The 27,761-nt window shown below is 38.4% G+C and overlaps 49 non-coding genes across 49 annotated transcripts; all 49 read left to right on the plus strand.

Moving 5' to 3' along the window:
* Nucleotides 1-2,235: 2,235 nt before the first annotated feature.
* On the plus strand, nucleotides 2,236-2,319 carry TRNAR-CCU (transfer RNA arginine (anticodon CCU)). The gene is given in 2 exon segments: nucleotides 2,236-2,272; nucleotides 2,284-2,319. It is a non-coding gene; the product is annotated as a tRNA-Arg (tRNA).
* A 591-nt stretch (nucleotides 2,320-2,910) lies between these two features.
* On the plus strand, nucleotides 2,911-2,994 carry TRNAR-CCU (transfer RNA arginine (anticodon CCU)). The gene is given in 2 exon segments: nucleotides 2,911-2,947; nucleotides 2,959-2,994. It is a non-coding gene; the product is annotated as a tRNA-Arg (tRNA).
* An 813-nt stretch (nucleotides 2,995-3,807) lies between these two features.
* Nucleotides 3,808-3,891, plus strand: TRNAR-CCU (transfer RNA arginine (anticodon CCU)). The gene is given in 2 exon segments: nucleotides 3,808-3,844; nucleotides 3,856-3,891. It is a non-coding gene; the product is annotated as a tRNA-Arg (tRNA).
* Nucleotides 3,892-4,027: 136 nt separating this feature from the next.
* TRNAR-CCU (transfer RNA arginine (anticodon CCU)) lies at nucleotides 4,028-4,111 on the plus strand. Its single transcript is given in 2 exon segments — nucleotides 4,028-4,064; nucleotides 4,076-4,111. It is a non-coding gene; the product is annotated as a tRNA-Arg (tRNA).
* A 593-nt stretch (nucleotides 4,112-4,704) lies between these two features.
* On the plus strand, nucleotides 4,705-4,788 carry TRNAR-CCU (transfer RNA arginine (anticodon CCU)). The gene is given in 2 exon segments: nucleotides 4,705-4,741; nucleotides 4,753-4,788. It is a non-coding gene; the product is annotated as a tRNA-Arg (tRNA).
* Nucleotides 4,789-5,598: 810 nt separating this feature from the next.
* Nucleotides 5,599-5,682, plus strand: TRNAR-CCU (transfer RNA arginine (anticodon CCU)). Its single transcript is given in 2 exon segments — nucleotides 5,599-5,635; nucleotides 5,647-5,682. It is a non-coding gene; the product is annotated as a tRNA-Arg (tRNA).
* A 137-nt stretch (nucleotides 5,683-5,819) lies between these two features.
* On the plus strand, nucleotides 5,820-5,903 carry TRNAR-CCU (transfer RNA arginine (anticodon CCU)). The gene is given in 2 exon segments: nucleotides 5,820-5,856; nucleotides 5,868-5,903. It is a non-coding gene; the product is annotated as a tRNA-Arg (tRNA).
* A 592-nt stretch (nucleotides 5,904-6,495) lies between these two features.
* TRNAR-CCU (transfer RNA arginine (anticodon CCU)) lies at nucleotides 6,496-6,579 on the plus strand. The gene is given in 2 exon segments: nucleotides 6,496-6,532; nucleotides 6,544-6,579. It is a non-coding gene; the product is annotated as a tRNA-Arg (tRNA).
* Nucleotides 6,580-8,064: 1,485 nt separating this feature from the next.
* On the plus strand, nucleotides 8,065-8,148 carry TRNAR-CCU (transfer RNA arginine (anticodon CCU)). The gene is given in 2 exon segments: nucleotides 8,065-8,101; nucleotides 8,113-8,148. It is a non-coding gene; the product is annotated as a tRNA-Arg (tRNA).
* A 136-nt stretch (nucleotides 8,149-8,284) lies between these two features.
* Nucleotides 8,285-8,368, plus strand: TRNAR-CCU (transfer RNA arginine (anticodon CCU)). Its single transcript is given in 2 exon segments — nucleotides 8,285-8,321; nucleotides 8,333-8,368. It is a non-coding gene; the product is annotated as a tRNA-Arg (tRNA).
* Nucleotides 8,369-8,959: 591 nt separating this feature from the next.
* TRNAR-CCU (transfer RNA arginine (anticodon CCU)) lies at nucleotides 8,960-9,043 on the plus strand. Its single transcript is given in 2 exon segments — nucleotides 8,960-8,996; nucleotides 9,008-9,043. It is a non-coding gene; the product is annotated as a tRNA-Arg (tRNA).
* A 377-nt stretch (nucleotides 9,044-9,420) lies between these two features.
* Nucleotides 9,421-9,504, plus strand: TRNAR-CCU (transfer RNA arginine (anticodon CCU)). The gene is given in 2 exon segments: nucleotides 9,421-9,457; nucleotides 9,469-9,504. It is a non-coding gene; the product is annotated as a tRNA-Arg (tRNA).
* A 136-nt stretch (nucleotides 9,505-9,640) lies between these two features.
* TRNAR-CCU (transfer RNA arginine (anticodon CCU)) lies at nucleotides 9,641-9,724 on the plus strand. The gene is given in 2 exon segments: nucleotides 9,641-9,677; nucleotides 9,689-9,724. It is a non-coding gene; the product is annotated as a tRNA-Arg (tRNA).
* Nucleotides 9,725-10,096: 372 nt separating this feature from the next.
* Nucleotides 10,097-10,180, plus strand: TRNAR-CCU (transfer RNA arginine (anticodon CCU)). The gene is given in 2 exon segments: nucleotides 10,097-10,133; nucleotides 10,145-10,180. It is a non-coding gene; the product is annotated as a tRNA-Arg (tRNA).
* Nucleotides 10,181-10,317: 137 nt separating this feature from the next.
* TRNAR-CCU (transfer RNA arginine (anticodon CCU)) lies at nucleotides 10,318-10,401 on the plus strand. Its single transcript is given in 2 exon segments — nucleotides 10,318-10,354; nucleotides 10,366-10,401. It is a non-coding gene; the product is annotated as a tRNA-Arg (tRNA).
* Nucleotides 10,402-10,773: 372 nt separating this feature from the next.
* Nucleotides 10,774-10,857, plus strand: TRNAR-CCU (transfer RNA arginine (anticodon CCU)). Its single transcript is given in 2 exon segments — nucleotides 10,774-10,810; nucleotides 10,822-10,857. It is a non-coding gene; the product is annotated as a tRNA-Arg (tRNA).
* Nucleotides 10,858-11,449: 592 nt separating this feature from the next.
* On the plus strand, nucleotides 11,450-11,533 carry TRNAR-CCU (transfer RNA arginine (anticodon CCU)). Its single transcript is given in 2 exon segments — nucleotides 11,450-11,486; nucleotides 11,498-11,533. It is a non-coding gene; the product is annotated as a tRNA-Arg (tRNA).
* A 136-nt stretch (nucleotides 11,534-11,669) lies between these two features.
* On the plus strand, nucleotides 11,670-11,753 carry TRNAR-CCU (transfer RNA arginine (anticodon CCU)). The gene is given in 2 exon segments: nucleotides 11,670-11,706; nucleotides 11,718-11,753. It is a non-coding gene; the product is annotated as a tRNA-Arg (tRNA).
* A 1,983-nt stretch (nucleotides 11,754-13,736) lies between these two features.
* TRNAR-CCU (transfer RNA arginine (anticodon CCU)) lies at nucleotides 13,737-13,820 on the plus strand. Its single transcript is given in 2 exon segments — nucleotides 13,737-13,773; nucleotides 13,785-13,820. It is a non-coding gene; the product is annotated as a tRNA-Arg (tRNA).
* A 1,069-nt stretch (nucleotides 13,821-14,889) lies between these two features.
* On the plus strand, nucleotides 14,890-14,973 carry TRNAR-CCU (transfer RNA arginine (anticodon CCU)). Its single transcript is given in 2 exon segments — nucleotides 14,890-14,926; nucleotides 14,938-14,973. It is a non-coding gene; the product is annotated as a tRNA-Arg (tRNA).
* A 371-nt stretch (nucleotides 14,974-15,344) lies between these two features.
* TRNAR-CCU (transfer RNA arginine (anticodon CCU)) lies at nucleotides 15,345-15,428 on the plus strand. The gene is given in 2 exon segments: nucleotides 15,345-15,381; nucleotides 15,393-15,428. It is a non-coding gene; the product is annotated as a tRNA-Arg (tRNA).
* A 136-nt stretch (nucleotides 15,429-15,564) lies between these two features.
* TRNAR-CCU (transfer RNA arginine (anticodon CCU)) lies at nucleotides 15,565-15,648 on the plus strand. Its single transcript is given in 2 exon segments — nucleotides 15,565-15,601; nucleotides 15,613-15,648. It is a non-coding gene; the product is annotated as a tRNA-Arg (tRNA).
* A 137-nt stretch (nucleotides 15,649-15,785) lies between these two features.
* TRNAR-CCU (transfer RNA arginine (anticodon CCU)) lies at nucleotides 15,786-15,869 on the plus strand. The gene is given in 2 exon segments: nucleotides 15,786-15,822; nucleotides 15,834-15,869. It is a non-coding gene; the product is annotated as a tRNA-Arg (tRNA).
* A 136-nt stretch (nucleotides 15,870-16,005) lies between these two features.
* On the plus strand, nucleotides 16,006-16,089 carry TRNAR-CCU (transfer RNA arginine (anticodon CCU)). The gene is given in 2 exon segments: nucleotides 16,006-16,042; nucleotides 16,054-16,089. It is a non-coding gene; the product is annotated as a tRNA-Arg (tRNA).
* Nucleotides 16,090-16,226: 137 nt separating this feature from the next.
* On the plus strand, nucleotides 16,227-16,310 carry TRNAR-CCU (transfer RNA arginine (anticodon CCU)). The gene is given in 2 exon segments: nucleotides 16,227-16,263; nucleotides 16,275-16,310. It is a non-coding gene; the product is annotated as a tRNA-Arg (tRNA).
* A 592-nt stretch (nucleotides 16,311-16,902) lies between these two features.
* On the plus strand, nucleotides 16,903-16,986 carry TRNAR-CCU (transfer RNA arginine (anticodon CCU)). The gene is given in 2 exon segments: nucleotides 16,903-16,939; nucleotides 16,951-16,986. It is a non-coding gene; the product is annotated as a tRNA-Arg (tRNA).
* A 357-nt stretch (nucleotides 16,987-17,343) lies between these two features.
* On the plus strand, nucleotides 17,344-17,427 carry TRNAR-CCU (transfer RNA arginine (anticodon CCU)). The gene is given in 2 exon segments: nucleotides 17,344-17,380; nucleotides 17,392-17,427. It is a non-coding gene; the product is annotated as a tRNA-Arg (tRNA).
* Nucleotides 17,428-18,018: 591 nt separating this feature from the next.
* On the plus strand, nucleotides 18,019-18,102 carry TRNAR-CCU (transfer RNA arginine (anticodon CCU)). The gene is given in 2 exon segments: nucleotides 18,019-18,055; nucleotides 18,067-18,102. It is a non-coding gene; the product is annotated as a tRNA-Arg (tRNA).
* Nucleotides 18,103-18,459: 357 nt separating this feature from the next.
* TRNAR-CCU (transfer RNA arginine (anticodon CCU)) lies at nucleotides 18,460-18,543 on the plus strand. The gene is given in 2 exon segments: nucleotides 18,460-18,496; nucleotides 18,508-18,543. It is a non-coding gene; the product is annotated as a tRNA-Arg (tRNA).
* Nucleotides 18,544-19,134: 591 nt separating this feature from the next.
* TRNAR-CCU (transfer RNA arginine (anticodon CCU)) lies at nucleotides 19,135-19,218 on the plus strand. Its single transcript is given in 2 exon segments — nucleotides 19,135-19,171; nucleotides 19,183-19,218. It is a non-coding gene; the product is annotated as a tRNA-Arg (tRNA).
* Nucleotides 19,219-19,354: 136 nt separating this feature from the next.
* TRNAR-CCU (transfer RNA arginine (anticodon CCU)) lies at nucleotides 19,355-19,438 on the plus strand. Its single transcript is given in 2 exon segments — nucleotides 19,355-19,391; nucleotides 19,403-19,438. It is a non-coding gene; the product is annotated as a tRNA-Arg (tRNA).
* A 136-nt stretch (nucleotides 19,439-19,574) lies between these two features.
* On the plus strand, nucleotides 19,575-19,658 carry TRNAR-CCU (transfer RNA arginine (anticodon CCU)). The gene is given in 2 exon segments: nucleotides 19,575-19,611; nucleotides 19,623-19,658. It is a non-coding gene; the product is annotated as a tRNA-Arg (tRNA).
* A 378-nt stretch (nucleotides 19,659-20,036) lies between these two features.
* TRNAR-CCU (transfer RNA arginine (anticodon CCU)) lies at nucleotides 20,037-20,120 on the plus strand. The gene is given in 2 exon segments: nucleotides 20,037-20,073; nucleotides 20,085-20,120. It is a non-coding gene; the product is annotated as a tRNA-Arg (tRNA).
* Nucleotides 20,121-20,712: 592 nt separating this feature from the next.
* On the plus strand, nucleotides 20,713-20,796 carry TRNAR-CCU (transfer RNA arginine (anticodon CCU)). The gene is given in 2 exon segments: nucleotides 20,713-20,749; nucleotides 20,761-20,796. It is a non-coding gene; the product is annotated as a tRNA-Arg (tRNA).
* A 136-nt stretch (nucleotides 20,797-20,932) lies between these two features.
* Nucleotides 20,933-21,016, plus strand: TRNAR-CCU (transfer RNA arginine (anticodon CCU)). Its single transcript is given in 2 exon segments — nucleotides 20,933-20,969; nucleotides 20,981-21,016. It is a non-coding gene; the product is annotated as a tRNA-Arg (tRNA).
* A 136-nt stretch (nucleotides 21,017-21,152) lies between these two features.
* On the plus strand, nucleotides 21,153-21,236 carry TRNAR-CCU (transfer RNA arginine (anticodon CCU)). Its single transcript is given in 2 exon segments — nucleotides 21,153-21,189; nucleotides 21,201-21,236. It is a non-coding gene; the product is annotated as a tRNA-Arg (tRNA).
* A 378-nt stretch (nucleotides 21,237-21,614) lies between these two features.
* TRNAR-CCU (transfer RNA arginine (anticodon CCU)) lies at nucleotides 21,615-21,698 on the plus strand. Its single transcript is given in 2 exon segments — nucleotides 21,615-21,651; nucleotides 21,663-21,698. It is a non-coding gene; the product is annotated as a tRNA-Arg (tRNA).
* An 812-nt stretch (nucleotides 21,699-22,510) lies between these two features.
* TRNAR-CCU (transfer RNA arginine (anticodon CCU)) lies at nucleotides 22,511-22,594 on the plus strand. The gene is given in 2 exon segments: nucleotides 22,511-22,547; nucleotides 22,559-22,594. It is a non-coding gene; the product is annotated as a tRNA-Arg (tRNA).
* A 137-nt stretch (nucleotides 22,595-22,731) lies between these two features.
* TRNAR-CCU (transfer RNA arginine (anticodon CCU)) lies at nucleotides 22,732-22,815 on the plus strand. Its single transcript is given in 2 exon segments — nucleotides 22,732-22,768; nucleotides 22,780-22,815. It is a non-coding gene; the product is annotated as a tRNA-Arg (tRNA).
* A 136-nt stretch (nucleotides 22,816-22,951) lies between these two features.
* Nucleotides 22,952-23,035, plus strand: TRNAR-CCU (transfer RNA arginine (anticodon CCU)). Its single transcript is given in 2 exon segments — nucleotides 22,952-22,988; nucleotides 23,000-23,035. It is a non-coding gene; the product is annotated as a tRNA-Arg (tRNA).
* A 136-nt stretch (nucleotides 23,036-23,171) lies between these two features.
* On the plus strand, nucleotides 23,172-23,255 carry TRNAR-CCU (transfer RNA arginine (anticodon CCU)). Its single transcript is given in 2 exon segments — nucleotides 23,172-23,208; nucleotides 23,220-23,255. It is a non-coding gene; the product is annotated as a tRNA-Arg (tRNA).
* Nucleotides 23,256-23,633: 378 nt separating this feature from the next.
* TRNAR-CCU (transfer RNA arginine (anticodon CCU)) lies at nucleotides 23,634-23,717 on the plus strand. The gene is given in 2 exon segments: nucleotides 23,634-23,670; nucleotides 23,682-23,717. It is a non-coding gene; the product is annotated as a tRNA-Arg (tRNA).
* A 1,493-nt stretch (nucleotides 23,718-25,210) lies between these two features.
* TRNAR-CCU (transfer RNA arginine (anticodon CCU)) lies at nucleotides 25,211-25,294 on the plus strand. Its single transcript is given in 2 exon segments — nucleotides 25,211-25,247; nucleotides 25,259-25,294. It is a non-coding gene; the product is annotated as a tRNA-Arg (tRNA).
* A 591-nt stretch (nucleotides 25,295-25,885) lies between these two features.
* TRNAR-CCU (transfer RNA arginine (anticodon CCU)) lies at nucleotides 25,886-25,969 on the plus strand. Its single transcript is given in 2 exon segments — nucleotides 25,886-25,922; nucleotides 25,934-25,969. It is a non-coding gene; the product is annotated as a tRNA-Arg (tRNA).
* A 136-nt stretch (nucleotides 25,970-26,105) lies between these two features.
* Nucleotides 26,106-26,189, plus strand: TRNAR-CCU (transfer RNA arginine (anticodon CCU)). Its single transcript is given in 2 exon segments — nucleotides 26,106-26,142; nucleotides 26,154-26,189. It is a non-coding gene; the product is annotated as a tRNA-Arg (tRNA).
* Nucleotides 26,190-26,326: 137 nt separating this feature from the next.
* TRNAR-CCU (transfer RNA arginine (anticodon CCU)) lies at nucleotides 26,327-26,410 on the plus strand. Its single transcript is given in 2 exon segments — nucleotides 26,327-26,363; nucleotides 26,375-26,410. It is a non-coding gene; the product is annotated as a tRNA-Arg (tRNA).
* Nucleotides 26,411-26,546: 136 nt separating this feature from the next.
* On the plus strand, nucleotides 26,547-26,630 carry TRNAR-CCU (transfer RNA arginine (anticodon CCU)). The gene is given in 2 exon segments: nucleotides 26,547-26,583; nucleotides 26,595-26,630. It is a non-coding gene; the product is annotated as a tRNA-Arg (tRNA).
* Nucleotides 26,631-26,766: 136 nt separating this feature from the next.
* TRNAR-CCU (transfer RNA arginine (anticodon CCU)) lies at nucleotides 26,767-26,850 on the plus strand. The gene is given in 2 exon segments: nucleotides 26,767-26,803; nucleotides 26,815-26,850. It is a non-coding gene; the product is annotated as a tRNA-Arg (tRNA).
* A 378-nt stretch (nucleotides 26,851-27,228) lies between these two features.
* On the plus strand, nucleotides 27,229-27,312 carry TRNAR-CCU (transfer RNA arginine (anticodon CCU)). Its single transcript is given in 2 exon segments — nucleotides 27,229-27,265; nucleotides 27,277-27,312. It is a non-coding gene; the product is annotated as a tRNA-Arg (tRNA).
* The last annotated feature ends 449 nt before the right edge of the window (nucleotides 27,313-27,761 follow it).

A 27,761-nucleotide genomic window follows, 5' to 3' on the forward strand; every position in this document is an offset into this window, starting at 1 on the left:
CATGTGAAAATTCACTGGCATTGCCAATGCAACAAAATAATAACAACAATGTACTCCCTGGTGGCTCATAATGAACTCAAGCACACTTTGCACTCCATAATGTCGTGCAAAGTGTGCTTTCGTTCATTATGAGCCACCGGAGAGTACATTATTGTTTAAATATATGCGCATGCGAGAGGTAACTAGGATACTGGAATGTCCAGGTGGATTAAAATAGCTGCTCACGATATGACGGATTACGATAGCTATATTTTCTGTACATTTTCGATGTATTACATTTGTGGTAATACATGTTTTATTACAAACCGCCTATGTCATGTCAGAAGGTCGTAGCATCAGTCTCGCTATCTACAAGATGAGACTTGAATGGGATCTTGGCATGATGTTGCCACACAGTACTATGCGCGTTGCAAACCCCAAGTAACGTACCTCTGGTAATACCGGTATAAACAATTTGAAATGAAAACGAACAAGATACAGTGGATATCAGCCGATAACACCCCCCCCCCTTCCAACCCCACAGGTTAGGCGCACAGGTTGGTATATTTAAACCCCTTTACATCAAATTCCGTCCTACTACCTAGTACATGTACTCTGAGATGAGTACTGGGCACCACGTAACCATGTGGGCACTGATTTTCAAACTCAAGGCCGAGGTGCGGACTAACATTTGTCAGCACGTCCACGATAAGTGTCAAACTCGACGCTTGGTTCAAATTGTTTGACTTATTATGATCAATTTACCTATTGTATATATAGATAGTATACTTACGACAATTAATCTGAATCTCGTGAGATATTTATAGTTATAAATCCAGAGAATCGAACAACAACACAACACGGAAGAAACAAAATGGAAGTTTGTCCAACACCGCCCTCTACGGCAAATCGACAAACATGCACAGCATCGGTGCCTGAACCTCATTGTATACCATTTTTGTTGTTGGCTGGCTATAAGCCTGAGATCAACAAGGTTATACCATTTTTATTTATTCACACAATACTGAATTTGAAAAGTACAGCAGTAAGGTTACTAAAAACCACAAATCAATTAAAAAACAAAAATTGATATTCACTATATAAATACATTTCTTGTCTCTTACTTTTGTAAATATTGGAGTATTCTTTATTATTTTATGACTAATATTTAATGGAGTAAGTAAAGTTCATCCCTTACCTTTATTTATTTATGTGTTTGTTTTGTTTGTATTTGGTGAGATTACCACGTATATATGTGTATCTAGTTTCACGCGGTAATAACGCGAATAAAAATTCCATTACCACCGAACACCTCATAATCCCTACCTTTTCCCCACATAAGCCAAAATTCCAAAATATCTGTTTCTCCCAGTGTCTAGCTTGCAATTATTTGCTACAGCAAATCCTAAAATGATCGATCTCTAAGAAAGACCTACAACAACCTCAGCGGTCAAATTATATTGCCTGTAATCACTGTGAAATGAACATAAGAACTGAATAACACAATATATAGTACTTGTGTTTATGACAGTGGCTGTGGGAACACACTTAATAATTATTAATTAATTAATTGTTAATTAATATTAACATACTGTTTACAGTTAAACAAATGGACACAATTTGGTTTCCCATAATCGAACTCAAAATGACAGAATGGTGACCATTTAAATGATAATTACGCGTCAAAATCAAGTATATCTGTCATTCTGCAGTTTCTAGAATCGATTATCAACCGTACGCAGATATATTCAATTCTACTCCAAAACACGCATTTACACGCGTTAAGGCATTTACATGTCAACTTTTCTGTGGCCTAATGGATAAGACGTCGGTCTTCTACATGTTAAGTCAAACGAAGATTGTGGGTTCGAGTCCCACCAGGGGTATTTTAAAGTCCCCTCTAGGAATGGCCGAAAGATCATGACTTGTTGTTTCACCGTCCATCCACACCTGTATCTCGGACGTGCCTGTACCGATTACATTAACACTTCACAGACACAGTTTGCACAAATGCACAAGTTTGTTTCCCATAATCCACTCAAAATTACAGAATGGTGGCCATTTAAATGGCAATTTCGCATCAAAATCCAGTATAACTGTCATTCGACTGTTTCCAGAATCGCATATCAGCCACACGAATATATTGAATTCTACTCCGTCATGAAAACAAAACATGCAGTTTACTTGACACTTGTTTTTAATATAACACACACGATAAATTTGTCAAAATTGTGTTAAGGCATTTACATGTCAACTGCCTCTGTGGCCGAATTGATAAGGCGTCGGTCTCCTACATGTGAAGTCAACCGAAGATTGTGGGTTCGAGTCCCACCAGGGGTATTTTTAAATCTCCTTCCGATATATTCAATTCTTCTCTGTCATGAAAATAAAACATGCATTTAACTTGACACTTGTTTTCAATAAAACACACAAGATAAATTTGTCAAAATTGTGTTAGGCATTTACATATCAAATGCTTCTGTGGCCTAATGGATGAGACGTCGGTCTCCTACATGAGAAGTCAACCGAAGATTTTGTTTTCGAGTCCCACCAGGGGTTTTTTAAAACCCCTTCAGGAATGGCCGAAAGACCCTGACTTGTTGGTTCAACGTTCATCCGCATCTGTATCTCGGACATGCCTGTACTGAATGCATTAACACTTCACAGACACAGTTTCCACAAATGCACAAATTTGTTTTCCATAATCCAACTCAAAATGACAGAATTGTGGCCATTTAAATAGTAATTACGCGTCAAAATCATGTATATCTGTCATTATGCTGTTTCCAGAATCGCGTATAAGCCACACGCATGTATATTGAATTCTACTCCGTCATGAAAATAAAACATGCATTCTACTTGACACTTGTTTTCAATAAAACACACAAGATAAATTTGTCAAAATTGTGTTAAGGTAATTACATGTCAACTGCCTCTGTGGCCTAATGGATAAGGCGTCGGTCTCCTACATGAGAAGTCAACCGAAGATTGTGGGTTCGAGTCCTACCTGGGGTATTTTTAAATCCCTTTCAGATATATTCAATTCTACTCCGTCATGAAAATAAAACATGCATTTCACTCAACACTTGTTTTCAATGAAACACACAAGATAAATTTGTCAAAATTGTGTTAAGGTATTTACTCGTCAACTGCCTCTGTGGCCTAATGGATAAGGCGTCGGTCTCCTACATGTGAAGTCAACCGAAGATTGTGAGTTCGAGTACCACCACGTGTATTTTTAAATCTCCTTCAGATATATTCAATTCTTCTCTGTCATGAAAATAAAACATGCATTTAACTTGACACTTGTTTTCAATAAAACACACAAGATAAATTTGTCAAAATTGTGTTAAGGCATTTACACTTCAACTGTCTCCGTGGCCTAATGGATAAGGCGTCGGTCTTCTACATGTGAAGTCAACCGAAGATTGTAGGTTTGAGTCCCACCAGGGGTATTTTTAAATCTCCTTCAGGAATGGCCGAAAGATTCTGACTTGTTGGTTCAACGTCCCTGCGCTCCTCTATCTCGGACATCCTTGTACTGAATACATTAACATTTCACAGACACAGTTTGCACAAATGCACAAGTTTGTTTCCCATAATCCAACTCAAAATGACAGAATGGTGGCTATTTAAATGGTAATTACGCGTCAAAATTCAGTATAACTGCCATTCGACTGTTTCCAGAATCGCATATAAGCCACACGCAGATATATTGAATTCTACTCCGTCATGAAAACAAAACATGCAATTTACTTGACACTTGTTTTCAATAAAACACACAAGATAAATTTGTCAAAATTGCGTTAAGGTATTTACATGTCAACTGCCTCTGTGGCCTAATGGATAAGGCGTCGGTCTCCTACATGTGAAGTCAACCGAAGATTGTGGGTTCGAGTCCCACCAGGGGTATTTTTAAATCCCTTTCAGATATATTCAATTCTACTCCGTCATGAAAACAAAACATGCAATTTACTTGACACTTGTTGTCAATAAAACACACAAGATAAATTTGTCAAAATTGTGTTAAGGTATTTACACTTCAACTGTCTCTGTGGCCTAATGGATAAGGCGTCGGTCTCCTACATGTGAAGTCAACCGAAGATTGTGGGTTCGAGTCCCACCTGGGGTATTTTTAAGTCCCTTTCAGATATATTCAATTCTACTCCGTCATGAAAATAAAACATGCATTTCACTCAACACTTGTTTTCAATGAAACACACAAGATAAATTTGTCAAAATTGTGTTAAGGCATTTACACTTCAACTGTCTCTGTGGCCTAATGGATAAGGCGTCGGTCTCCTACATGTGAAGTCAACCGAAGATTGTGGGTTTGAGTCCCACCAGGGGTATTTTTAAATCTCCTTCAGGAATGGCCGAAAGATTCTGACTTGTTGGTTCAACGTCCCTGCGCTCCTCTATCTCGGACATCCTTGTACTGAATACATTAACATTTCACAGACACAGTTTGCACAAATGCACAAGTTTGTTTCCCATAATCCAACTCAAAATGACAGAATGGTGGCTATTTAAATGGTAATTACGCGTCAAAATTCAGTATAACTGCCATTCGACTGTTTCCAGAATCGCATATCAGCCACACGCAGATATATTGAATTCTACTCCGTCATGAAAATAAAACATGCATTCTACTTGACACTTGTTTTCAATAAAACACACAAGATAAATTTGTCAAAATTGTGTTAAGGTATTTAATCGTCAACTGCCTCTGTGGCCTAATGGATAAGGCGTCGGTCTCCTACATGTGAAGTCAACCGAAGATTGTGGGTTCGAGTCCCACCAGGGGTATTTTTAAGTCTCCTTCAGATATATTCAATTCTTCTCTGTCATGAAAATAAAACATGCATTTAACTTGACACTTGATTTCAATAAAACACACAAGATAAATTTGTCAAAATTGTGTTAAGGCATTTACACTTCAACTGCCTCTGTGGCCTAATGGATAAGGCGTCGGTCTCCTACATGTGAAGTCAACCTAAGATTGTGGGTTCGAGTTCCACCAGGGGTATTTTTAAATCGCCTTCGATATATTCAATTCTACTCCGTCATGAAAATAAAACATGCATTCTACTTGACACTTGTTTTCAATAAAACACACAAGATCAATTTGTCAAAATTGTGTTAAGGTAATTACATGTCAACTGCCTCTATGGCCTAATGGATAAGGCGTTGGTCTCCTACATGAGAAGTCAATCGAAGATTGTGGGTTCGAGTCCCACCAGGGGTATTTTTAAAACCCCTTCAGGAATAGCCGAAAGACCTTGACTTGCTGATTCAACGTCCTTCCGCACCTGTATCTCGGACATGCTTGTACTGAATACATTAACCTTTCACAGACACAGTTTGCACAAATGCACAAGTTTGTTTTCCATAATCCACTCAAAATGACAGAATGGTGGCCATTTAAATGGTAATTTCGCATCAAAATCCAGTATAACTGTCATTCGGCTGTTTCCAGAATCGCGTATCAGCCACATGCAGATATATTCAATTCTACTCCGTAATGAAAACAAAACATGCAATTTACTTGACACTTGTTTTTAATAAACACACAAGATCAATTTGTCAAAATTGTGTTAAGTTATTTACTTGTCAACTGCCTCTGTGGCCTAATGGATAAGGCGTCGGTCTCCTACATCTGAAGTCAACCGAAGATTGTGGGTTCGAGTCCCAACAGGGGTATTTTTTAAATCCCTTTCAGATATATTCAATTCTACTCCGTCATGAAAATAAAACATGCATTTCACTCAACACTTGTTTTCAATGAAACACACAAGATAAATTTGTCAAAATTGTGTTAAGGTATTTACATGTCAACTGCCTCTGTGGCCTAATGGATAAGGCGTCGGTCTCCTACATGTGAAGTCAACCGAAGATTGTGGGTTCGAGTACCACCAGGGGTATTTTTAAATCTCCTTCAGATATATTCAATTCTTCTCTGTCATGAAAATAAAACATGCATTTTACTTGACACTTGTTTTCAATAAAACACACAAGTTAATTTGTCAAAATTGTGTTAAGGCATTTACACTTCAACTGTCTCCGTGGCCTAATGGATAAGGCGTCGGTCTCCTACATGTGAAGTCAACCGAAGATTGTAGGTTTGAGTCCCACCAGGGGTATTTTTAAATCTCCTTCAGGAATGGCCGAAAGATTCTGACTTGTTGGTTCAACGTCCCTGCGCTCCTCTATCTCGGACATCCTTGTACTGAATACATTAACATTTCACAGACACAGTTTGCACAAATGCACAAGTTTGTTTCCCATAATCCAACTCAAAATGACAGAATGGTGGCTATTTAAATGGTAATTACGCGTCAAAATTCAGTATAACTGCCATTCGACTGTTTCCAGAATCGCATATCAGCCACACGCAGATATATTGAATTCTACTCCGTCATGAAAATAAAACATGCATTCTACTTGACACTTGTTTTCAATAAAACACACAAGATAAATTTGTCAAAATTGTGTTAAGGTATTTAATCGTCAACTGCCTCTGTGGCCTAATGGATAAGGCGTCGGTCTCCTACATGTGAAGTCAACCGAAGATTGTGGGTTCGAGTCCCACCAGGGGTATTTTTAAATCTCCTTCAGATATATTCAATTCTTCTCTGTCATGAAAATAAAACATGCATTTAACTTGACACTTGTTTTCAATAAAACACACAAGATAAATTTGTCAAAATTGTGTTAAGGCATTTACACTTCAACTGCCTCTGTGGCCTAATGGATAAGGCGTCGGTCTCCTACATGTGATCAACCTAAGATTGTGGGTTCGAGTTCCACCAGGGGTATTTTTAAATCGCCTTCGATATATTCAATTCTACTCCGTCATGAAAATAAAACATGCATTCTACTTGACACTTGTTTTCAATAAAACACACAAGATCAATTTGTCAAAATTGTGTTAAGGTAATTACATGTCAACTGTCTCTATGGCCTAATGGATAAGGCGTTGGTCTCCTACATGAGAAGTCAATCGAAGATTGTGGGTTCGAGTCCGACCAGGGGTATTTTTAAAACCCCTTCAGGAATAGCCGAAAGACCTTGACTTGCTGATTCAACGTCCTTCCGCACCTGTATCTCGGACATGCTTGTACTGAATACATTAACCTTTCACAGACACAGTTTGCACAAATGCACAAGTTTGTTTTCCATAATCCACTCAAAATGACAGAATGGTGGCCATTTAAATGGTAATTTCGCATCAAAATCCAGTATAACTGTCATTCGGCTGTTTCCAGAATCGCGTATCAGCCACATGCAGATATATTCAATTCTACTCCGTAATGAAAACAAAACATGCAATTTACTTGACACTTGTTTTTAATAAAACACACAAGATCAATTTGTCAAAATTGTGTTACGGCATATATACTTTAAGTGTCTCCGTGGCCTAATGGATAAGGCGTTGGTCTCCTACATGAGAAGTCAACCGAAGATTGTGGGTTCGAGTCCCACCAGGGTTTTTTTAAAACCCCTTCAGGAATGGCCGAAAGACCCTGACTTGTTGGTTCAACGTTCATCCGCATCTGTATCTCGGACATGCCTGTACTGAATGCATTCACACTTCACAGACACAGTTTCCACAAATGCACAAGTTTGTTTCCCATAATCCAACTCAAAATGACAGAATTGTGGCCATTTAAATAGTAATTACGCGTCAAAATCACGTATATCTGTCATTATGCTGTTTTCAGAATCGCGTAAAAGCCACACGCATATATATTGAATTCTACTCCGTCATGAAAACAAAACATGCAATTTACTTGACACTTGTTTTCAATAAAACACACAAGATAAATTTGTCAAAATTGTGTTAAGGTATTTACATGTCAATTGCCTCTCTGGCCTTATGGATAAGGCGTCGCTCTTTTACATGTGAAGTCAATCGAAGATTGTGGGTTCGAGTCCCACTAGGGGTATTTTTAAGTCCCTTTCAGATATATTCAATTCTACTCCGTCATGAAAATAAAACTTGCATTTTACTTAACACTTGTTTTTAATAAAACACACTAGATAAATTTGTCAAAATTGTGTTAAGGTATTTACATGTCAACTGCCTCTGTGGCCTAATGGTTAAGGCGTCGGTCTCCTACATGTGAAGTCAACCGGAGATTGTGGGTTCGAGTCCCACCAGGGGTATTTTTAAATCTCCTTCAGATATATTCAATTCTACTCCGTCATGAAAATAAAACATGTATTTTACACAACACTTGTTTTCAATGAAACACACAAGATAAATTTGTCAAAATTGTGTTAAGGTATTTACTCGTCAACTGCCTCTGTGGCCTAATGGATAAGGCGTCGGTCTCCTACATGTGAAGTCAACCGAAGATTGTGGGTTCGAGTTCCACCAGGGGTATATATAAAACCTCTTCTGGAATTACCGAAAGACCCTGTCTTGCTGATTCAACGTCCATCCGCACCTGTATCTCGGACATGCTTGTACTGGATACATTAACACTTCACAGACACAGTTTGCACAAATGCACAAGTTTGTTTCCCATAATCCAACTCAAAATGACAGAATGGTTGCCATGTATATGGTAATTACGCATCAAAATCAAGTATATCTGTCATTCGGCTGTTTCCAGATTCGTGTATCAGCCAAACGCAGATATTGAATTCTACTCCGTCATGAAAACAAAACATGCAATTTACTTGACACTTGTTTTCAATAAAACACACAAGATAAATTTGTCAAAATTGTGTCAAGGTATTTACATGTCAACTGCCTCTGTGCCATCATTGATAAGGCGTCGGTCTCCTACATGTGAAGTCAACCGAAAATTGTGGGTTCGAGTCCCACCAGGGGTATTTTTAAATCCCTTTCAGATATATTCAATTCTTCTCTGACAATAAAATAAAACATGCATTTTACTTGACACTTGTTTTCAATAAAACACACACGATACATTTGTCAAAATTGAGTTAAGGTATTTACACGTCAACTGCCTCTGTGGCCTAATGGATAAGGCGTCGGTCTCCTACATGTGAAGTCAACCGAAGATTGTGGGTTTGAGTCCCACCAGGGGTATTTTTAAATCTCCTTCAGGAATGGCCGAAATATTCTGACTGGTTGGTTCAACGTCCCTGCGCTCCTCTATCTCGGACATCCTTGTACTGAATACATTAACATTTCACTCACAGACACAGTTTGCACAAATGCACAAGTTTGTTTCCCATAATTCAACTCAAAATGACAGAGTGGTGGCTATTTAAATGGTAATTACGCGTTAAAATTCAGTATAACTGCCATTCGACTGTTTCCAGAATCGCATAACAGCCACACGCAGATATATTCAATTCTACTCCGTCATGAAAATAAAACATGCATTCTACTTGACACTTGTTTTCAATAAAACACACAAGATCAATTTGTCGAAATTGTGTTAAGGTAATTACATGTCAACTGCCTCTGTGGCCTAATGGATAAGGCGTCGGTCTCCTACATGTGAAGTCAACCGAAGATTGTGGGTTCGAGTCCCACCAGGGGTATTTTTAAATCCCATTCAGATATATTCAATTCTTCTCTGTCATGAAAATAAAACATGCATTTTACTTGACACTTGTTTTCAATAAAACACACAAGATAAATTTGTCAAAATTGTGTTAAGGCATTTACACTTCAACTGTCTCTGTGGCCTAATGGATAAGGCGTCGGTCTCCTACATGTGAAGTCAACCGAAGATTGTGGGTTCGAGTCCCACCAGGGGTATTTTTAAAACCCCTTCAGGAATAGCCGAAAGACCTTGACTTGCTGATTCAACGTCCATCCGCACCTGTATCTCGGACATGCTTGTACTGAATACATTAACCTTTCACAGACACAGTTTGCACAAATGCACAAGTTTGTTTTCCATAATCCACTCAAAATGACAGAATGGTGGCCATTTAAATGGTAATTTCGCATCAAAATCCAGTATAACTGTCATTCGGCTGTTTCCAGAATCGCGTATCAGCCACATGCAGATATATTCAATTCTACTCCGTCATGAAAACAAAACATGCAATTTACTTGACACTTGATTTTAATAAAACACACAAGATCAATTTGTCAAAATTGTGTTAAGGTATTTACATGTTAACTGCCTCTGTGGCCTAATGGATAAGGCGTCGGTCTCCTACATGTGAAGTCAACCGAAGATTGTGGGTTCGAGTCCCACCAGGGGTATTTTTTAAGTCCCTTTCAGATATATTCAATTCTTCTCTGTCATGAAAATAAAACATGCATTTTACTTGACACTTGTTTTCAATAAAACACACAAGATAAATTTGTCAAAATTGTGTTAAGGCATTTACACTTCAACTGTCTCTGTGGCCTAATGGATAAGGCGTCGGTCTCCTACATGTGAAGTCAACCGAAGATTGTGGGTTCGAGTCCCACCAGGGGTATTTTTAAAACCCCTTCAGGAATAGCCGAAAGACCTTGACTTGCTGATTCAACGTCCATCCGCACCTGTATCTCGGACATGCTTGTACTGAATACATTAACCTTTCACAGACACAGTTTGCACAAATGCACAAGTTTGTTTTCCATAATCCACTCAAAATGACAGAATGGTGGCCATTTAAATGGTAATTTCGCATCAAAATCCAGTATAACTGTCATTCGGCTGTTTCCAGAATCGCGTATCAGCCACATGCAGATATATTCAATTCTACTCCGTCATGAAAACAAAACATGCAATTTACTTGACACTTGATTTTAATAAAACACACAAGATCAATTTGTCAAAATTGTGTTAAGGTATTTACATGTTAACTGCCTCTGTGGCCTAATGGATAAGGCGTCGGTCTCCTACATGTGAAGTCAACCGAAGATTGTGGGTTCGAGTCCCACCAGGGGTATTTTTTAAGTCCCTTTCAGATATATTCAATTCTACTCCGTCATGAAAATAAAACATGCATTTTACTTAACACTTGTTTTCAATAAAACACACAAGATAAATTTGTCAAAATTGTGTTAATGTATTTATACTTCAACTGTCTCCGTGGCCTAATGGATAAGGCGTCGGTCTCCTACATGAGAAGTCAACCGAAGATTGTGGGTTCGAGTCCCACCAGGTGTATTTTTAAAACTCCTTCAGGAAAGGCCGAAAGACCCTGACTTACTGATTCAACGTCTATCCGCACCTGTATCTCGTACATTCTTGTACTGAATACATTAACCCTTCACAGACACAGTTTGCACAAATGCACAAGTTTGTTTCCATAATCCACTCAAAATGACAGAATGGTGGCCATTTAAATGGTAATTTCGCATCAAAATCCAGTATAACTGTCATTCGGCTGTTTCCAGAATCGCGTATCAGCCACACGCAGATATATTCAATTCTACTCCGTCATGAAAACAAAACACGCAATTTACTTGACAATTGTTTTCAATAAAACACACAAGATAAATTTGTCAAAATTGTGTTAAGGTATTTACATGTCAACTGCCTCTGTGGCCTAATGGATAAGGCGTCGGTCTCCTACATGTGAAGTCAACCGAAGATTGTGGGTTCGAGTCCCACCAGGGGTATTTTTAAATCCCTTTCTGATATATTCAATTCTTCTCTGTCATGAAAATATAACATGCATTTTACTTGACACTTGTTTTCAATAAAACACACAAGATAAATTTGTCAAAATTGTGTTAAGGTAATTACATGTTAACTGCCTCTGTGGCCTAATGGATAAGGCGTCGGTCTCCTACATGAGAAGTCAACCGAAGATTGTGGGTTCGTGTCCCACCAGGGGTATTTTTAAAACCCCTTCAGGAATGGCCGAAAGACCCTGACTTGCTGATTCAACGTCCATCCGTACCTGTATCTCGGACATGCTTGTACTGAATACATTAACCCTTCACAGACACAGTTTGCACAAATGCACAAGTTTGTTTCCCATAATCCAACTCAAAATGACAGAATGGTGGCTATTTTAAATGGTAATTACGCGTCAAAATTCAGTATAACTGTCATTCGGCTGTTTCCAGAATCGCGTATCAACCACACGCAGATATATTCAATTCTACTCCGTCATGAAAACAAAACATGCAATTTACATGACACTTGATTTTAATAAAACACACAAGATCAATTTGTCAAAATTGTGTTAAGGTATTTACATGTTAACTGCATCTGTGGCCTAATGGATAAGGCGTCGATCTCCTACATGTGAAGTCAAACGAAGATTGTGGGTTCGAGTCCCACCAGGGGTATTTTTAAGTCCCTTTCAGATATATTCAATTCTACTCCGTCATGAAAATAAAACATGCATTCTACTTGACACTTGTTTTAAATGAAACACACAAGATAAATTTGTCAAAATTGTGTTAAGGTATTTACTCGTCAACTGCCTCTGTGGCCTAATGGATAAGGCGTCGGTATCCTACATTTGAAGTCAACCAAAGATTGTGGGTTCGAGTTCCACCAGGGGTATTTTTAAATCGCCTTCAGATATATTCAATTCTACTCCGTCATGAAAATAATGATAAATTATCTGCGTTTCGTAGATTAGCAGATAATTGGTATCTATTCGTATGTAAATTCTTCAGGTGCCATTGCACCTGTTCTGACTGGTTATTGGCTAAATAACCAGGTGCTCATGGGTATATAGTAAGAAGAGTGTTCTATTGTATTCAGTCTCGGTTGCAAACAATTAACGATGTATTTTTTCTTATTTAATACATGTCCAATTTTAATATGGATGACTCCCGACATCCACCCCTAGATACATCTGACATTGTGTCGGGTACAGGTTTCCAGATGTTTTTCCTCTTAACGGGTTTTTTATATCTGGTTTTCCTGGGCGGTCAATGTATTCGCGATTGGGATTTATCATCGATTATTCCGTGAATATTTACATATGTAAGGGGGGATACTTGTAATAAACGCGTGTGGCTCCTGGGTACTGCAACCACCGCATACCGCATTTCATGCTTGTTGTTTAATTTGTACGAATAATTGGAGTTAAGTATAGATAACATGCATTCTACTTGACACTTGTTTCAAATAAAAGACACAAGATCAATTTGTCAAAATTGTGTTAAGGTATTTACTCGTCAACTGCCTCTGTGGCCTAATGGATAAGGTGTCGGTCTCCTACATGAGAAGTCAACAGAAGATTGTGGGTTCGAGTCCCACCAGGTGTATTTTTAAAACTCCTTCAGGAATGGCCGAAAGACCCTGACTTGCTGATTCAACGTCCATCCGCACCTGTATCTCGGACATGCTTGTACTGAATACATTAACCCTTCACAGACACAGTTTGCACAAATGCACAAATTTGTTTTCCATAATCCACTAAAAATGACAGAATGGTGGTCATTTAAATGGTAATTTCGCATCAAAATCCAGTATAGCTGTCATTCGGCTGTTTCCAGAATCGCGTATCAACCACACGCAGATATATTCAATTCTACTCCGTCATGAAAACAAAACATGCAATTTACTTGACACTTGATTTTAATAAAACACACAAGATCAATTTGTCAAAATTGTGTTAAGGTATTTACATGTTAACTGCTTCTGTGGCCTAATGGATAAGGCGTCGGACTCCTACATGTGAAGTCAACCGAAGATTGTGGGTTCGAGTCCCACCAGGGGTATTTTTAAGTCCCTTTCAGATATATTCAATTCTACTCCGTCATGAAAATAAAACATGCATTTTACTTAACACTTGTTTTCAATGAAACACACAAGATAAATTTGTCAAAATTGTGTTAAGGTATTTACTCGTCAACTGCCTCTGTGGCCTAATGGATAAGGCGTCGGTCTCCTACATGTGAAGTCAACCGAAGATTGTGGGTTCGAGTCCCACCAGGGGTATTTTTTAAGTCCCTTTCAGATATATTCAATTCTACTCCGTCATGAAAATAAAACATGCATTTTACTTAACACTTGTTATCAATAAAACACACAAGATAAATTTGTCAAAATTGTGTTAAGGTATTTACTCGTCAACTGCCTCTGTGGCCTAATGGATAAGGCGTCTGTCTCCTATATGTGAAGTCAACCGAAGATTGTGGGTTCGAGTTCCACCAGGGGTATTTTTAAATCGCCTTCAGATATATTCAATTCTACTCCGTCATGAAAATAAAACATGCATTCTACTTGACACTTGTTTTAAATGAAACACACAAGATAAATTTGTCAAAATTGTGTTAAGGTATTTACTCGTCAACTGCCTCTGTGGCCTAATGGATAAGGCGTCGGTCTCCTACATTTGAAGTCAACCAAAGATTGTGCGTTCGAGTTCCACCAGGGGTATTTTTAAATCGCCTTCATATATATTCAATTCTACTCCGTCATGAAAATAATGATAAATTATCTGCGTTTTGTAGATTAGCAGATAATTGGTATCTATTCGTATGTAAATTATTCAGGTGCCATTGCACCTGTTCTGACTGGTTATTGGCTAAATAACCAGGTGCTCATGGGTATATAGTAAGAAGAGTGTTCTATTGTATTCAGTCTCGGTTGCAAACAACTAACGATGTATTTTTTCTTATTTAATACATGTCCAATTGTAATATGGATGACTCCCGACATCCACCCCTAGATACATCTGACATTGTGTCGGGTACAGGTTTCCAGATGTTTTTCCCCTTAACGCGTTTTTTATATCTGGTTTTCCTGGGCGGTCAATGTATTCGCGATGGGGATTTATCATCGATTATTCCGTGAATATTTACATATGTAAGGGGGATACTTGTAATAAACGCGTGTGGCTCCTGGGTACTGCAACCACCGCATACCGCATTTCATGCTTGTTGTTTAATTTGTACGAATAATTGGAGTTAAGTATAGATAACATGCATTCTACTTGACACTTGTTTTAAATAAAACACACAAGATCAATTTGTCAAAATTGTGTTACGGCATTTATACTTCAACTGCCTCTGTGGCCTAATGGATAAGGCGTCGGTCTCCTACATGAGAAGTCAACCGAAGATTGTGGGTTCGAGTCCCACCAGGGGTATTTTTAAAACTCCTTCAGGAATGGCCGAAAGACCCTGATTTGCTGATTCAACGTCTATCCGCACCTGTATCTCGTACATTCTTGTACTGAATACATTAACCCTTCACAGACACAGTTTGCACAAATGCACAAGTTTGTTTCCATAATCCACTCAAAATGACAGAATGGTGGCCATTTAAATGGTAATTTCGCATCAAAATCCAGTATAACTGTCATTCGGCTGTTTCCAGAATCGCATATCAGCCACACGCAGATATATTCAATTCTACTCCGTCATGAAAACAAATCATGCAATTTACTTGCCACTTGTTTTTAATAAAACACACAAGATCAATTTGTCAAAATTGTGTTAAGGTATTTACTTGTCAACTGCCTCTGTGGCCTAATGGATAAGGCGTCGGTCTCCTACATGTGAATTCAACCGAAGATTGTGGGTTCGAGTCCCACCAGGGGTGTTTTTAAGTCCCTTTCAGATATATTCAATTCTACTCCGTCATGAAAATAAAACATGCATTTTACTTAACACTTGTTTTCAATGAAACACACAAGATCAATTTGTCAAAATTGTGTTACGGCATTTATACTTCAACTGCCTCTGTGGCCTAATGGATAAGGCGTCGGTCTCCTACATGTGAAGTCAACCGAAGATTGTGGGTTCGAGTCCCACCAGGGGTATTTTTTAAGTCCCTTTCAGATATATTCAATTCTACTCCGTCATGAAAATAAAACATGCATTTTACTTAACACTTGTTATCAATAAAACACACAAGATAAATTTGTCAAAATTGTGTTAAGGTATTTACTTGTCAACTGCCTCTGTGGCCTAATGGATAAGGCGTCGGTCTCCTACATGTGAATTCAACCGAAGATTGTGGGTTCGAGTCACACCAGGGGTGTTTTTAAGTCCCTTTCAGATATACTCAATTCTACTCCGTCATGAAAATAAAACATGCATTTTACTTAACACTTGTTTTCAATGAAACACACAAGATCAATTTGTCAAAATTGTGTTACGGCATTTATACTTCAACTGCCTCTGAGGCCTAATGGATAAGGCGTCGGTCTCCTACATGTGAAGTCAACCGAAGATTGTGGGTTCGAGTCCCACCAGGGGTATTTTTTAAGTCCCTTTCAGATATATTCAATTCTACTCCGTCATGAAAATAAAACATGCATTTTACTTAACACTTGTTATCAATAAAACACACAAGATAAATTTGTCAAAATTGTGTTAAGGTATTTACTTGTCAACTGCCTCTGTGGCCTAATGGATAAGGCGTCGGTCTCCTACATGCGAAGTCAACCGAAGATTGTGGGTTCGAGTCCCACCAGGTGTATTTTTTAAGTCCCTTTCAGATATATTCAATTCTACTCCGTCATGAAAATAAAACATGCATTTTACTTAACACTTGTTTTCAATGAAACACACAAGATAAATTTGTCAAAATTGTGTTAAGGTATTTACTCGTCAACTGCCTCTGTGGCCTAATGGATAAGGGGTCGGTCTCCTACATGAGAAGTCAACCGAAGATTGTGGGTTCGAGTATCACCAGGGGTATTTTTAAAACTCCTTCAGGAATGGCCGAAAGACCCTGATTTGCTGATTCAACGTCTATCCGCACCTGTATCTCGTACATTCTTGTACTGAATACATTAACCCTTCACAGACACAGTTTGCACAAATGCACAAGTTTGTTTCCATAATCCACTCAAAATGACAGAATGGTGGCCATTTAAATGGTAATTTCGCATCAAAATCCAGTATAACTGTCATTCGGCTGTTTCTTGAATCGCATATCAGCCACACGCAGATATATTCAATTCTACTCCGTCATGAAAACAAATCATGCAATTTACTTGCCACTTGTTTTTAATAAAACACACAAGATCAATTTGTCAAAATTGTGTTAAGGTATTTACTTGTCAACTGCCTCTGTGGCCTAATGGATAAGGCGTCGGTCTCCTACATGTGAATTCAACCGAAGATTGTGGGTTCGAGTCCCACCAGGGGTGTTTTTAAGTCCCTTTCAGATATATTCAATTCTACTCCGTCATGAAAATAAAACATGCATTTTACTTAACACTTGTTTTCAATGAAACACACAAGATAAATTTGTCAAAATTGTGTTAAGGTATTTACTCGTCAACTGCCTCTGTGGCCTAATGGATAAGGGGTCGGTCTCCTACATGAGAAGTCAACCGAAGATTGTGGGTTCGAGTATCACCAGGGGTATTTTTTAAGTCCCTTTCAGATATATTCAATTCTACTCCGTCATGAAAATAAAACATGCATTTTACTTAACACTTGTTATCAATAAAACACACAAGATAAATTTGTCAAAATTGTGTTAAGGTATTTACTTGTCAACTGCCTCTGTGGCCTAATGGATAAGGCGTCGGTCTCCTATATGTGAAGTCAACCGAAGATTGTGGGTTCGAGTCCCACCAGGGGTATTTTTAAGTCCCTTTCAGATATATTCAATTCTACTCCGTCATGAAAATAAAACATGCATTCTACTTGACACTTGTTTTAAATGAAACACACAAGATAAATTTGTCAAAATTGTGTTAAGGTATTTACTCGTCAACTGCCTCTGTGGCCTAATGGATAAGGGGTCGGTCTCCTACATGAGAAGTCAACCGAAGATTGTGGGTTCGAGTATCACCAGGGGTATTTTTAAAACTCCTTCAGGAATGGCCGAAAGACCCTGATTTGCTGATTCAACGTCTATCCGCACCTGTATCTCGTACATTCTTGTACTGAATACATTAACCCTTCACAGACACAGTTTGCACAAATGCACAAGTTTGTTTCCATAATCCACTCAAAATGACAGAATGGTGGCCATTTAAATGGTAATTTCGCATCAAAATCCAGTATAACTGTCATTCGGCTGTTTCTAGAATCGCATATCAGCCACACGCAGATATATTCAATTCTACTCCGTCATGAAAACAAATCATGCAATTTACTTGCCACTTGTTTTTAATAAAACACACAAGATCAATTTGTCAAAATTGTGTTAAGGTATTTACTTGTCAACTGCCTCTGTGGCCTAATGGATAAGGCGTCGGTCTCCTACATGTGAATTCAACCGAAGATTGTGGGTTCGAGTCCCACCAGGGGTGTTTTTAAGTCCCTTTCAGATATATTCAATTCTACTCCGTCATGAAAATAAAACATGCATTTTACTTAACACTTGTTTTCAATGAAACACACAAGATAAATTTGTCAAAATTGTGTTACGGCATTTATACTTCAACTGCCTCTGTGGCCTAATGGATAAGGCGTCGGTCTCCTACATGAGAAGTCAACCGAAGATTGTGGGTTCGAGTATCACCAGGGGTATTTTTTAAGTCCCTTTCAGATATATTCAATTCTACTCCGTCATGAAAATAAAACATGCATTTTACTTAACACTTGTTATCAATAAAACACACAAGATAAATTTGTCAAAATTGTGTTAAGGTATTTACTTGTCAACTGCCTCTGTGGCCTAATGGATAAGGCGTCGGTCTCCTATATGTGAAGTCAACCGAAGATTGTGGGTTCGAGTCCCACCAGGGGTATTTTTAAGTCCCTTTCAGATATATTCAATTCTACTCCGTCATGAAAATAAAACATGCATTCTACTTGACACTTGTTTTAAATGAAACACACAAGATAAATTTGTCAAAATTGTGTTAAGGTATTTACTCGTCAACTGCCTCTGTGGCCTAATGGATAAGGGGTCGGTCTCCTACATGAGAAGTCAACCGAAGATTGTGGGTTCGAGTATCACCAGGGGTATTTTTAAAACTCCTTCAGGAATGGCCGAAAGACCCTGATTTGCTGATTCAACGTCTATCCGCACCTGTATCTCGTACATTCTTGTACTGAATACATTAACCCTTCACAGACACAGTTTGCACAAATGCACAAGTTTGTTTCCATAATCCACTCAAAATGACAGAATGGTGGCCATTTAAATGGTAATTTCGCATCAAAATCCAGTATAACTGTCATTCGGCTGTTTCTAGAATCGCATATCAGCCACACGCAGATATATTCAATTCTACTCCGTCATGAAAACAAATCATGCAATTTACTTGCCACTTGTTTTTAATAAAACACACAAGATCAATTTGTCAAAATTGTGTTAAGGTATTTACTTGTCAACTGCCTCTGTGGCCTAATGGATAAGGCGTCGGTCTCCTACATGTGAATTCAACCGAAGATTGTGGGTTCGAGTCCCACCAGGGGTGTTTTTAAGTCCCTTTCAGATATATTCAATTCTACTCCGTCATGAAAATAAAACATGCATTTTACTTAACACTTGTTTTCAATGAAACACACAAGATAAATTTGTCAAAATTGTGTTACGGCATTTATACTTCAACTGCCTCTGTGGCCTAATGGATAAGGCGTCGGTCTCCTACATGTGAAGTCAACCGAAGATTGTGGGTTCGAGTCCCACCAGGGGTATTTTTTAAGTCCCTTTCAGATATATTCATTCTACTCCATCATGAAAATAAAACATGCATTTTACTTAACACTTGTTTTCAATAAAACACACAAGATAAATTTGTCAAAATTGTGTTACGGCATTTATACTTCAACTGCCTCTGTGGCCTAATGGATAAGGCGTCGGTCTCCTACATGAGAAGTCAACCGAAGATTGTGGGTTCGAGTCCCACCAGGGGTATTTTTAAAACTCCTTCAGGAATGGCCGAAAGACCCTGATTTGCTGATTCAACGTCTATCCGCACCTGTATCTCGTACATTCTTGTACTGAATACATTAACCCTTCACAGACACAGTTTGCACAAATGCACAAGATTGTTTCCATAATCCACTCAAAATGACAGAATGGTGGCCATTTAAATGGTAATTTCGCATCAAAATCCAGTATAACTGTCATTCGGCTGTTTCCAGAATCGCGTATCAGCCACACGCAGATATATTCAATTCTACTCGGTCATGAAAACAAATCATGCAATTTACTTGACACTTGACACTTGTTTTTAATAAAACACACAAGATCAATTTGTCAAAATTGTGTTAAGGTATTTAAATGTCAACTGCCTCTGTGGCCTAATGGATAAGGCGTCGGTCTCCTACATGTGAAGTCAACCGAAGATTGTGGGTTCGAGTCCCACCAGTGGTATTTTTAAGTCCCTTTCAGATTTATTCAATTCTACTCCGTCATGAAAATAAAACATGCATTCTACTTGACACTTGTTTTCAATAAAACACACAAGATCAATTTGTCAAAATTGTGTTAATGTATTTACACTTCAACTGCCTCTGTGGCCTAAAGGATAAGGCATCGGTCTCCTACATGAGAAGTCAACAGAAGATTGTGGGTTCGAGTCCCACCAGGTGTATTTTTAAAACTCCTTCAGGAATGGCCGAAAGACCCTGATTTGCTGATTCAACGTCCATCCGCACCTGTATCTCGGACATGCTTGTACTGAATACATTAACCCTTCACAGACACAGTTTGCACAAATGCACAAATTTGTTTTCCATAATCCACTCAAAATGACAGAATGGTGGCCATTTAAATGGTAATTTCGCATCAAAATCCAGTATAACTGTCATTCGGCTGTTTCTAGAATCGCATATCAGCCACACGCAGATATATTCAATTCTACTCCGTCATGAAAACAAATCATGCAATTTACTTGCCACTTGTTTTTAATAAAACACACAAGATCAATTTGTCAAAATTGTGTTAAGGTATTTACTTGTCAACTGCCTCTGTGGCCTAATGGATAAGGCGTCGGTCTCCTACATGTGAATTCAACCGAAGATTGTGGGTTCGAGTCCCACCAGGGGTGTTTTTAAGTCCCTTTCAGATATATTCAATTCTACTCCGTCATGAAAATAAAACATGCATTTTACTTAACACTTGTTTTCAATGAAACACACAAGATAAATTTGTCAAAATTGTGTTACGGCATTTATACTTCAACTGCCTCTGTGGCCTAATGGATAAGGCGTCGGTCTCCTACATGTGAAGTCAACCGAAGATTGTGGGTTCGAGTCCCACCAGGGGTATTTTTTAAGTCCCTTTCAGATATATTCATTCTACTCCATCATGAAAATAAAACATGCATTTTACTTAACACTTGTTTTCAATAAAACACACAAGATAAATTTGTCAAAATTGTGTTACGGCATTTATACTTCAACTGCCTCTGTGGCCTAATGGATAAGGCGTCGGTCTCCTACATGAGAAGTCAACCGAAGATTGTGGGTTCGAGTCCCACCAGGGGTATTTTTAAAACGCCTTCAGGAATGGCCGAAAGACCCTGATTTGCTGATTCAACGTCTATCCGCACCTGTATCTCGTACATTCTTGTACTGAATACATTAACCCTTCACAGACACAGTTTGCACAAATGCACAAGATTGTTTCCATAATCCACTCAAAATGACAGAATGGTGGCCATTTAAATGGTAATTTCGCATCAAAATCCAGTATAACTGTCATTCGGCTGTTTCCAGAATCGCGTATCAGCCACACGCAGATATATTCAATTCTACTCGGTCATGAAAACAAATCATGCAATTTACTTGACACTTGACACTTGTTTTTAATAAAACACACAAGATCAATTTGTCAAAATTGTGTTAAGGTATTTAAATGTCAACTGCCTCTGTGGCCTAATGGATAAGGCGTCGGTCTCCTACATGTGAAGTCAACCGAAGATTGTGGGTTCGAGTCCCACCAGTGGTATTTTTAAGTCCCTTTCAGATTTATTCAATTCTACTCCGTCATGAAAATAAAACATGCATTCTACTTGACACTTGTTTTCAATAAAACACACAAGATCAATTTGTCAAAATTGTGTTAATGTATTTACACTTCAACTGCCTCTGTGGCCTAAAGGATAAGGCATCGGTCTCCTACATGAGAAGTCAACAGAAGATTGTGGGTTCGAGTCCCACCAGGTGTATTTTTAAAACTCCTTCAGGAATGGCCGAAAGACCCTGATTTGCTGATTCAACGTCCATCCGCACCTGTATCTCGGACATGCTTGTACTGAATACATTAACCCTTCACAGACACAGTTTGCACAAATGCACAAATTTGTTTTCCATAATCCACTCAAAATGACAGAATGGTGGCCATTTAAATGGTAATTTCGCATCAAAATCCAGTATAACTGTCATTCGGCTGTTTCCAGAATCGCGTATCAACCACACGCAGATATATTCAATTCTACTCCGTCATGAAAACAAAACATGCAATTTACTTGACACTTGATTTTAATAAAACACACAAGATCAATTTGTCAAAATTGTGTTAAGGTATTTACATGTTAACTGCTTCTGTGGCCTAATGGATAAGGCGTCGGACTCCTACATGTGAAGTCAACCGAAGATTGTGGGTTCGAGTCCCACCAGGGGTATTTTTAAGTCCCTTTCAGATATATTCAATTCTACTCCGTCATGAAAATAAAACATGCATTTTACTTAACACTTGTTTTCAATGAAACACACAAGATAAATTTGTCAAATTTGTGTTAAGGTATTTACTCGTCAACTGCCTCTGTGGCCTAATGGATAAGGCGTCGGTCTCCTACATGTGAAGTCAACCGAAGATTGTGGGTTCGAGTCCCACCAGGGGTATTTTTTAAGTCCCTTTCAGATATATTCAATTCTACTCCGTCATGAAAATAAAACATGCATTTTACTTAACACTTGTTATCAATAAAACACACAAGATAAATTTGTCAAAATTGTGTTAAGGTATTTACTCGTCAACTGCCTCTGTGGCCTAATGGATAAGGCGTCGGTCTCCTACATGTGAATTCAACCGAAGATTGTGGGTTCGAGTCCCACCAGGGGTGTTTTTAAGTCCCTTTCAGATATATTCAATTCTACTCCGTCATGAAAATAAAACATGCATTTTACTTAACACTTGTTTTCAATGAAACACACAAGATAAAATTGTCAAAATTGTGTTACGGCATTTATACTTCAACTGCCTCTGTGGCCTAATGGATAAGGCGTCGGTCTCCTACATGTGAAGTCAACCGAAGATTGTGGGTTCGAGTCCCACCAGGGGTATTTTTTAAGTCCCTTTCAGATATATTCATTCTACTCCATCATGAAAATAAAACATGCATTTTACTTAACACTTGTTTTCAATAAAACACACAAGATAAATTTGTCAAAATTGTGTTACGGCATTTATACTTCAACTGCCTCTGTGGCCTAATGGATAAGGCGTCGGTCTCCTACATGAGAAGTCAACCGAAGATTGTGGGTTCGAGTCCCACCAGGGGTATTTTTAAAACTCCTTCAGGAATGGCCGAAAGACCCTGATTTGCTGATTCAACGTCTATCCGCACCTGTATCTCGTACATTCTTGTACTGAATACATTAACCCTTCACAGACACAGTTTGCACAAATGCACAAGTTTGTTTCCATAATCCACTCAAAATGACAGAATGGTGGCCATTTAAATGGTAATTTCGCATCAAAATCCAGTATAACTGTCATTCGGCTGTTTCCAGAATCGCGTATCAGCCACACGCAAATATATTCAATTCTACTCGGTCATGAAAACAAATCATGCAATTTACTTGACACTTGACACTTGTTTTTAATAAAACACACAAGATCAATTTGTCAAAATTGTGTTAAGGTATTTAAATGTCAACTGCCTCTGTGGCCTAATGGATAAGGCGTCGGTCTCCTACATGTGAAGTCAACCGAAGATTGTGGGTTCGAGTCCCACCAGTGGTATTTTTAAGTCCCTTTCAGATTTATTCAATTCTACTCCGTCATGAAAATAAAACATGCATTCTACTTGACACTTGTTTTCAATAAAACACACAAGATCAATTTGTCAAAATTGTGTTAATGTATTTATACTTCAACTGCCTCTGTGGCCTAATGGATAAGGCATTGGTCTCCTACATGAGAAGTCAACAGAAGATTGTGGGTTCGAGTCCCACCAGGTGTATTTTTAAAACTCCTTCAGGAATGGCCGAAAGACCCTGATTTGCTGATTCAACGTCCATCCGCACCTGTATCTCGGACATGCTTGTACTGAATACATTAACCCTTCACAGACACAGTTTGCACAAATGCACAAATTTGTTTTCCATAATCCACTCAAAATGACAGAATGGTGGCCATTTAAATGGTAATTTCGCATCAAAATCCAGTATAACTGTCATTCGGCTGTTTCCAGAATCGCGTATCAACCACACGCAGATATATTCAATTCTACTCCGTCATGAAAACAAAACATGCAATTTACTTGACACTTGATTTTAATAAAACACACAAGATCAATTTGTCAAAATTGTGTTAAGGTATTTACATGTTAACTGCTTCTGTGGCCTAATGGATAAGGCGTCGGACTCCTACATGTGAAGTCAACCGAAGATTGTGGGTTCGAGTCCCACCAGGGGTATTTTTAAGTCCCTTTCAGATATATTCAATTCTACTCCGTCATGAAAATAAAACATGCATTTTACTTAACACTTGTTTTCAATGAAACACACAAGATAAATTTGTCAAATTTGTGTTAAGGTATTTACTCGTCAACTGCCTCTGTGGCCTAATGGATAAGGCGTCGGTCTCCTACATGTGAAGTCAACCTAAGATTGTGGGTTCGAGTTCCACCAGGGGTATTTTTAAATCGCCTTCGATATATTCAATTCTACTCCGTCATGAAAATAAAACATGCATTCTACTTGACACTTGTTTTCAATAAAACACACAAGATCAATTTGTCAAAATTGTGTTAAGGTAATTACATGTCAACTGTCTCTATGGCCTAATGGATAAGGCGTTGGTCTCCTACATGAGAAGTCAATCGAAGATTGTGGGTTCGAGTCCCACCAGGGGTATTTTTAAAACTCCTTCAGGAATGGCCGAAAGACCCTGATTTGCTGATTCAACGTCTATCCGCACCTGTATCTCGTACATTCTTGTACTGAATACATTAACCCTTCACAGACACAGTTTGCACAAATGCACAAGTTTGTTTCCATAATCCACTCAAAATGACAGAATGGTGGCCATTTAAATGGTAATTTCGCATCAAAATCCAGTATAACTGTCATTCGGCTGTTTCCAGAATCGCGTATCAGCCACACGCAGATATATTCAATTCTACTCCGTCATGAAAACAAATCATGCAATTTACTTGACACTTGACACTTGTTTTTAATAAAACACACAAGATCAATTTGTCAAAATTGTGTTAAGGTATTTAAATGTCAACTGCCTCTGTGGCCTAATGGATAAGGCGTCGGTCTCCTACATGTGAAGTCAACCGAAGATTGTGGGTTCGAGTCCCACCAGGGGTATTTTTAAGTCCCTTTCAGATTTATTCAATTCTACTCCGTCGTGAAAATAAAACATGCATTCTACTTGACACTTGTTTTCAATAAAACACACAAGATCAATTTGTCAAAATTGTGTTACAGCATTTATACTTCAACTGCTTCTGTGACCTAATGGATAAGGCGTCGGTCTCCTACATGAGAAGTCAACCGAAGATTGTGGGTTCGAGTCCCACCAGGGGTATTTTTAAAACCCCTTCAGGAATGGCCGAAAGACCCTGATTTGCTGATTCAACGTCTATCCGCACCTGTATCTCGTACATTCTTGTACTGAATACATTAACCCTTCACAGACACAGTTTGCACAAATGCACAAGTTTGTTTCCATAATCCACTCAAAATGACAGAATGGTGGCCATTTAAATGGTAATTTCGCATCAAAATCCAGTATAACTGTCATTAGGCTGTTTCCAGAATCGCGTATCAGCCACACGCAGATATATTCAATTCTACTCCGTCATGAAAACAAATCATGCAATTTACTTGCCACTTGTTTTTAATAAAACACACAAGATCAATTTGTCAAAATTGTGTTAAGGTATTTACTTGTCAACTGCCTCTGTGGCCTAATGGATAAGGCGTCGGTCTCCTACATGTGAATTCAACCGAAGATTGTGGGTTCGAGTCCCACCAGGGGTGTTTTTAAGTCCCTTTCAGATATATTCAATTCTACTCCGTCATGAAAATAAAACATGCATTTTACTTAACACTTGTTTTCAATGAAACACACAAGATAAATTTGTCAAATTTGTGTTAAGGTATTTACTCGTCAACTGCCTCTGTGGCCTAATGGATAAGGCGTCGGTCTCCTACATGTGAAGTCAACCGAAGATTGTGGGTTCGAGTCCCACCAGGGGTATTTTTTAAGTCCCTTTCAGATATATTCAATTCTACTCCGTCATGAAAATAAAACATGCATTTTACTTAACACTTGTTATCAATAAAACACACAAGATAAATTTGTCAAAATTGTGTTAAGGTATTTACTCGTCAACTGCCTCTGTGGCCTAATGGATAAGGCGTCGGTCTCCTACATGTGAATTCAACCGAAGATTGTGGGTTCGAGTCCCACCAGGGGTGTTTTTAAGTCCCTTTCAGATATATTCAATTCTACTCCGTCATGAAAATAAAACATGCATTTTACTTAACACTTGTTTTCAATGAAACACACAAGATAAAATTGTCAAAATTGTGTTACGGCATTTATACTTCAACTGCCTCTGTGGCCTAATGGATAAGGCGTCGGTCTCCTACATGTGAAGTCAACCGAAGATTGTGGGTTCGAGTCCCACCAGGGGTATTTTTTAAGTCCCTTTCAGATATATTCATTCTACTCCATCATGAAAATAAAACATGCATTTTACTTAACACTTGTTTTCAATAAAACACACAAGATAAATTTGTCAAAATTGTGTTACGGCATTTATACTTCAACTGCCTCTGTGGCCTAATGGATAAGGCGTCGGTCTCCTACATGAGAAGTCAACCGAAGATTGTGGGTTCGAGTCCCACCAGGGGTATTTTTAAAACTCCTTCAGGAATGGCCGAAAGACCCTGATTTGCTGATTCAACGTCTATCCGCACCTGTATCTCGTACATTCTTGTACTGAATACATTAACCCTTCACAGACACAGTTTGCACAAATGCACAAGTTTGTTTCCATAATCCACTCAAAATGACAGAATGGTGGCCATTTAAATGGTAATTTCGCATCAAAATCCAGTATAACTGTCATTCGGCTGTTTCCAGAATCGCGTATCAGCCACACGCAAATATATTCAATTCTACTCGGTCATGAAAACAAATCATGCAATTTACTTGACACTTGACACTTGTTTTTAATAAAACACACAAGATCAATTTGTCAAAATTGTGTTAAGGTATTTAAATGTCAACTGCCTCTGTGGCCTAATGGATAAGGCGTCGGTCTCCTACATGTGAAGTCAACCGAAGATTGTGGGTTCGAGTCCCACCAGTGGTATTTTTAAGTCCCTTTCAGATTTATTCAATTCTACTCCGTCATGAAAATAAAACATGCATTCTACTTGACACTTGTTTTCAATAAAACACACAAGATCAATTTGTCAAAATTGTGTTAATGTATTTATACTTCAACTGCCTCTGTGGCCTAATGGATAAGGCATTGGTCTCCTACATGAGAAGTCAACAGAAGATTGTGGGTTCGAGTCCCACCAGGTGTATTTTTAAAACTCCTTCAGGAATGGCCGAAAGACCCTGATTTGCTGATTCAACGTCCATCCGCACCTGTATCTCGGACATGCTTGTACTGAATACATTAACCCTTCACAGACACAGTTTGCACAAATGCACAAATTTGTTTTCCATAATCCACTCAAAATGACAGAATGGTGGCCATTTAAATGGTAATTTCGCATCAAAATCCAGTATAACTGTCATTCGGCTGTTTCC

Source organism: Saccoglossus kowalevskii, chromosome 9 (genome assembly GCF_978046115.1).
Source record: "Saccoglossus kowalevskii chromosome 9, keSacKowa6.1, whole genome shotgun sequence".
Lineage (NCBI taxonomy): Eukaryota > Metazoa > Hemichordata > Enteropneusta > Harrimaniidae > Saccoglossus > Saccoglossus kowalevskii.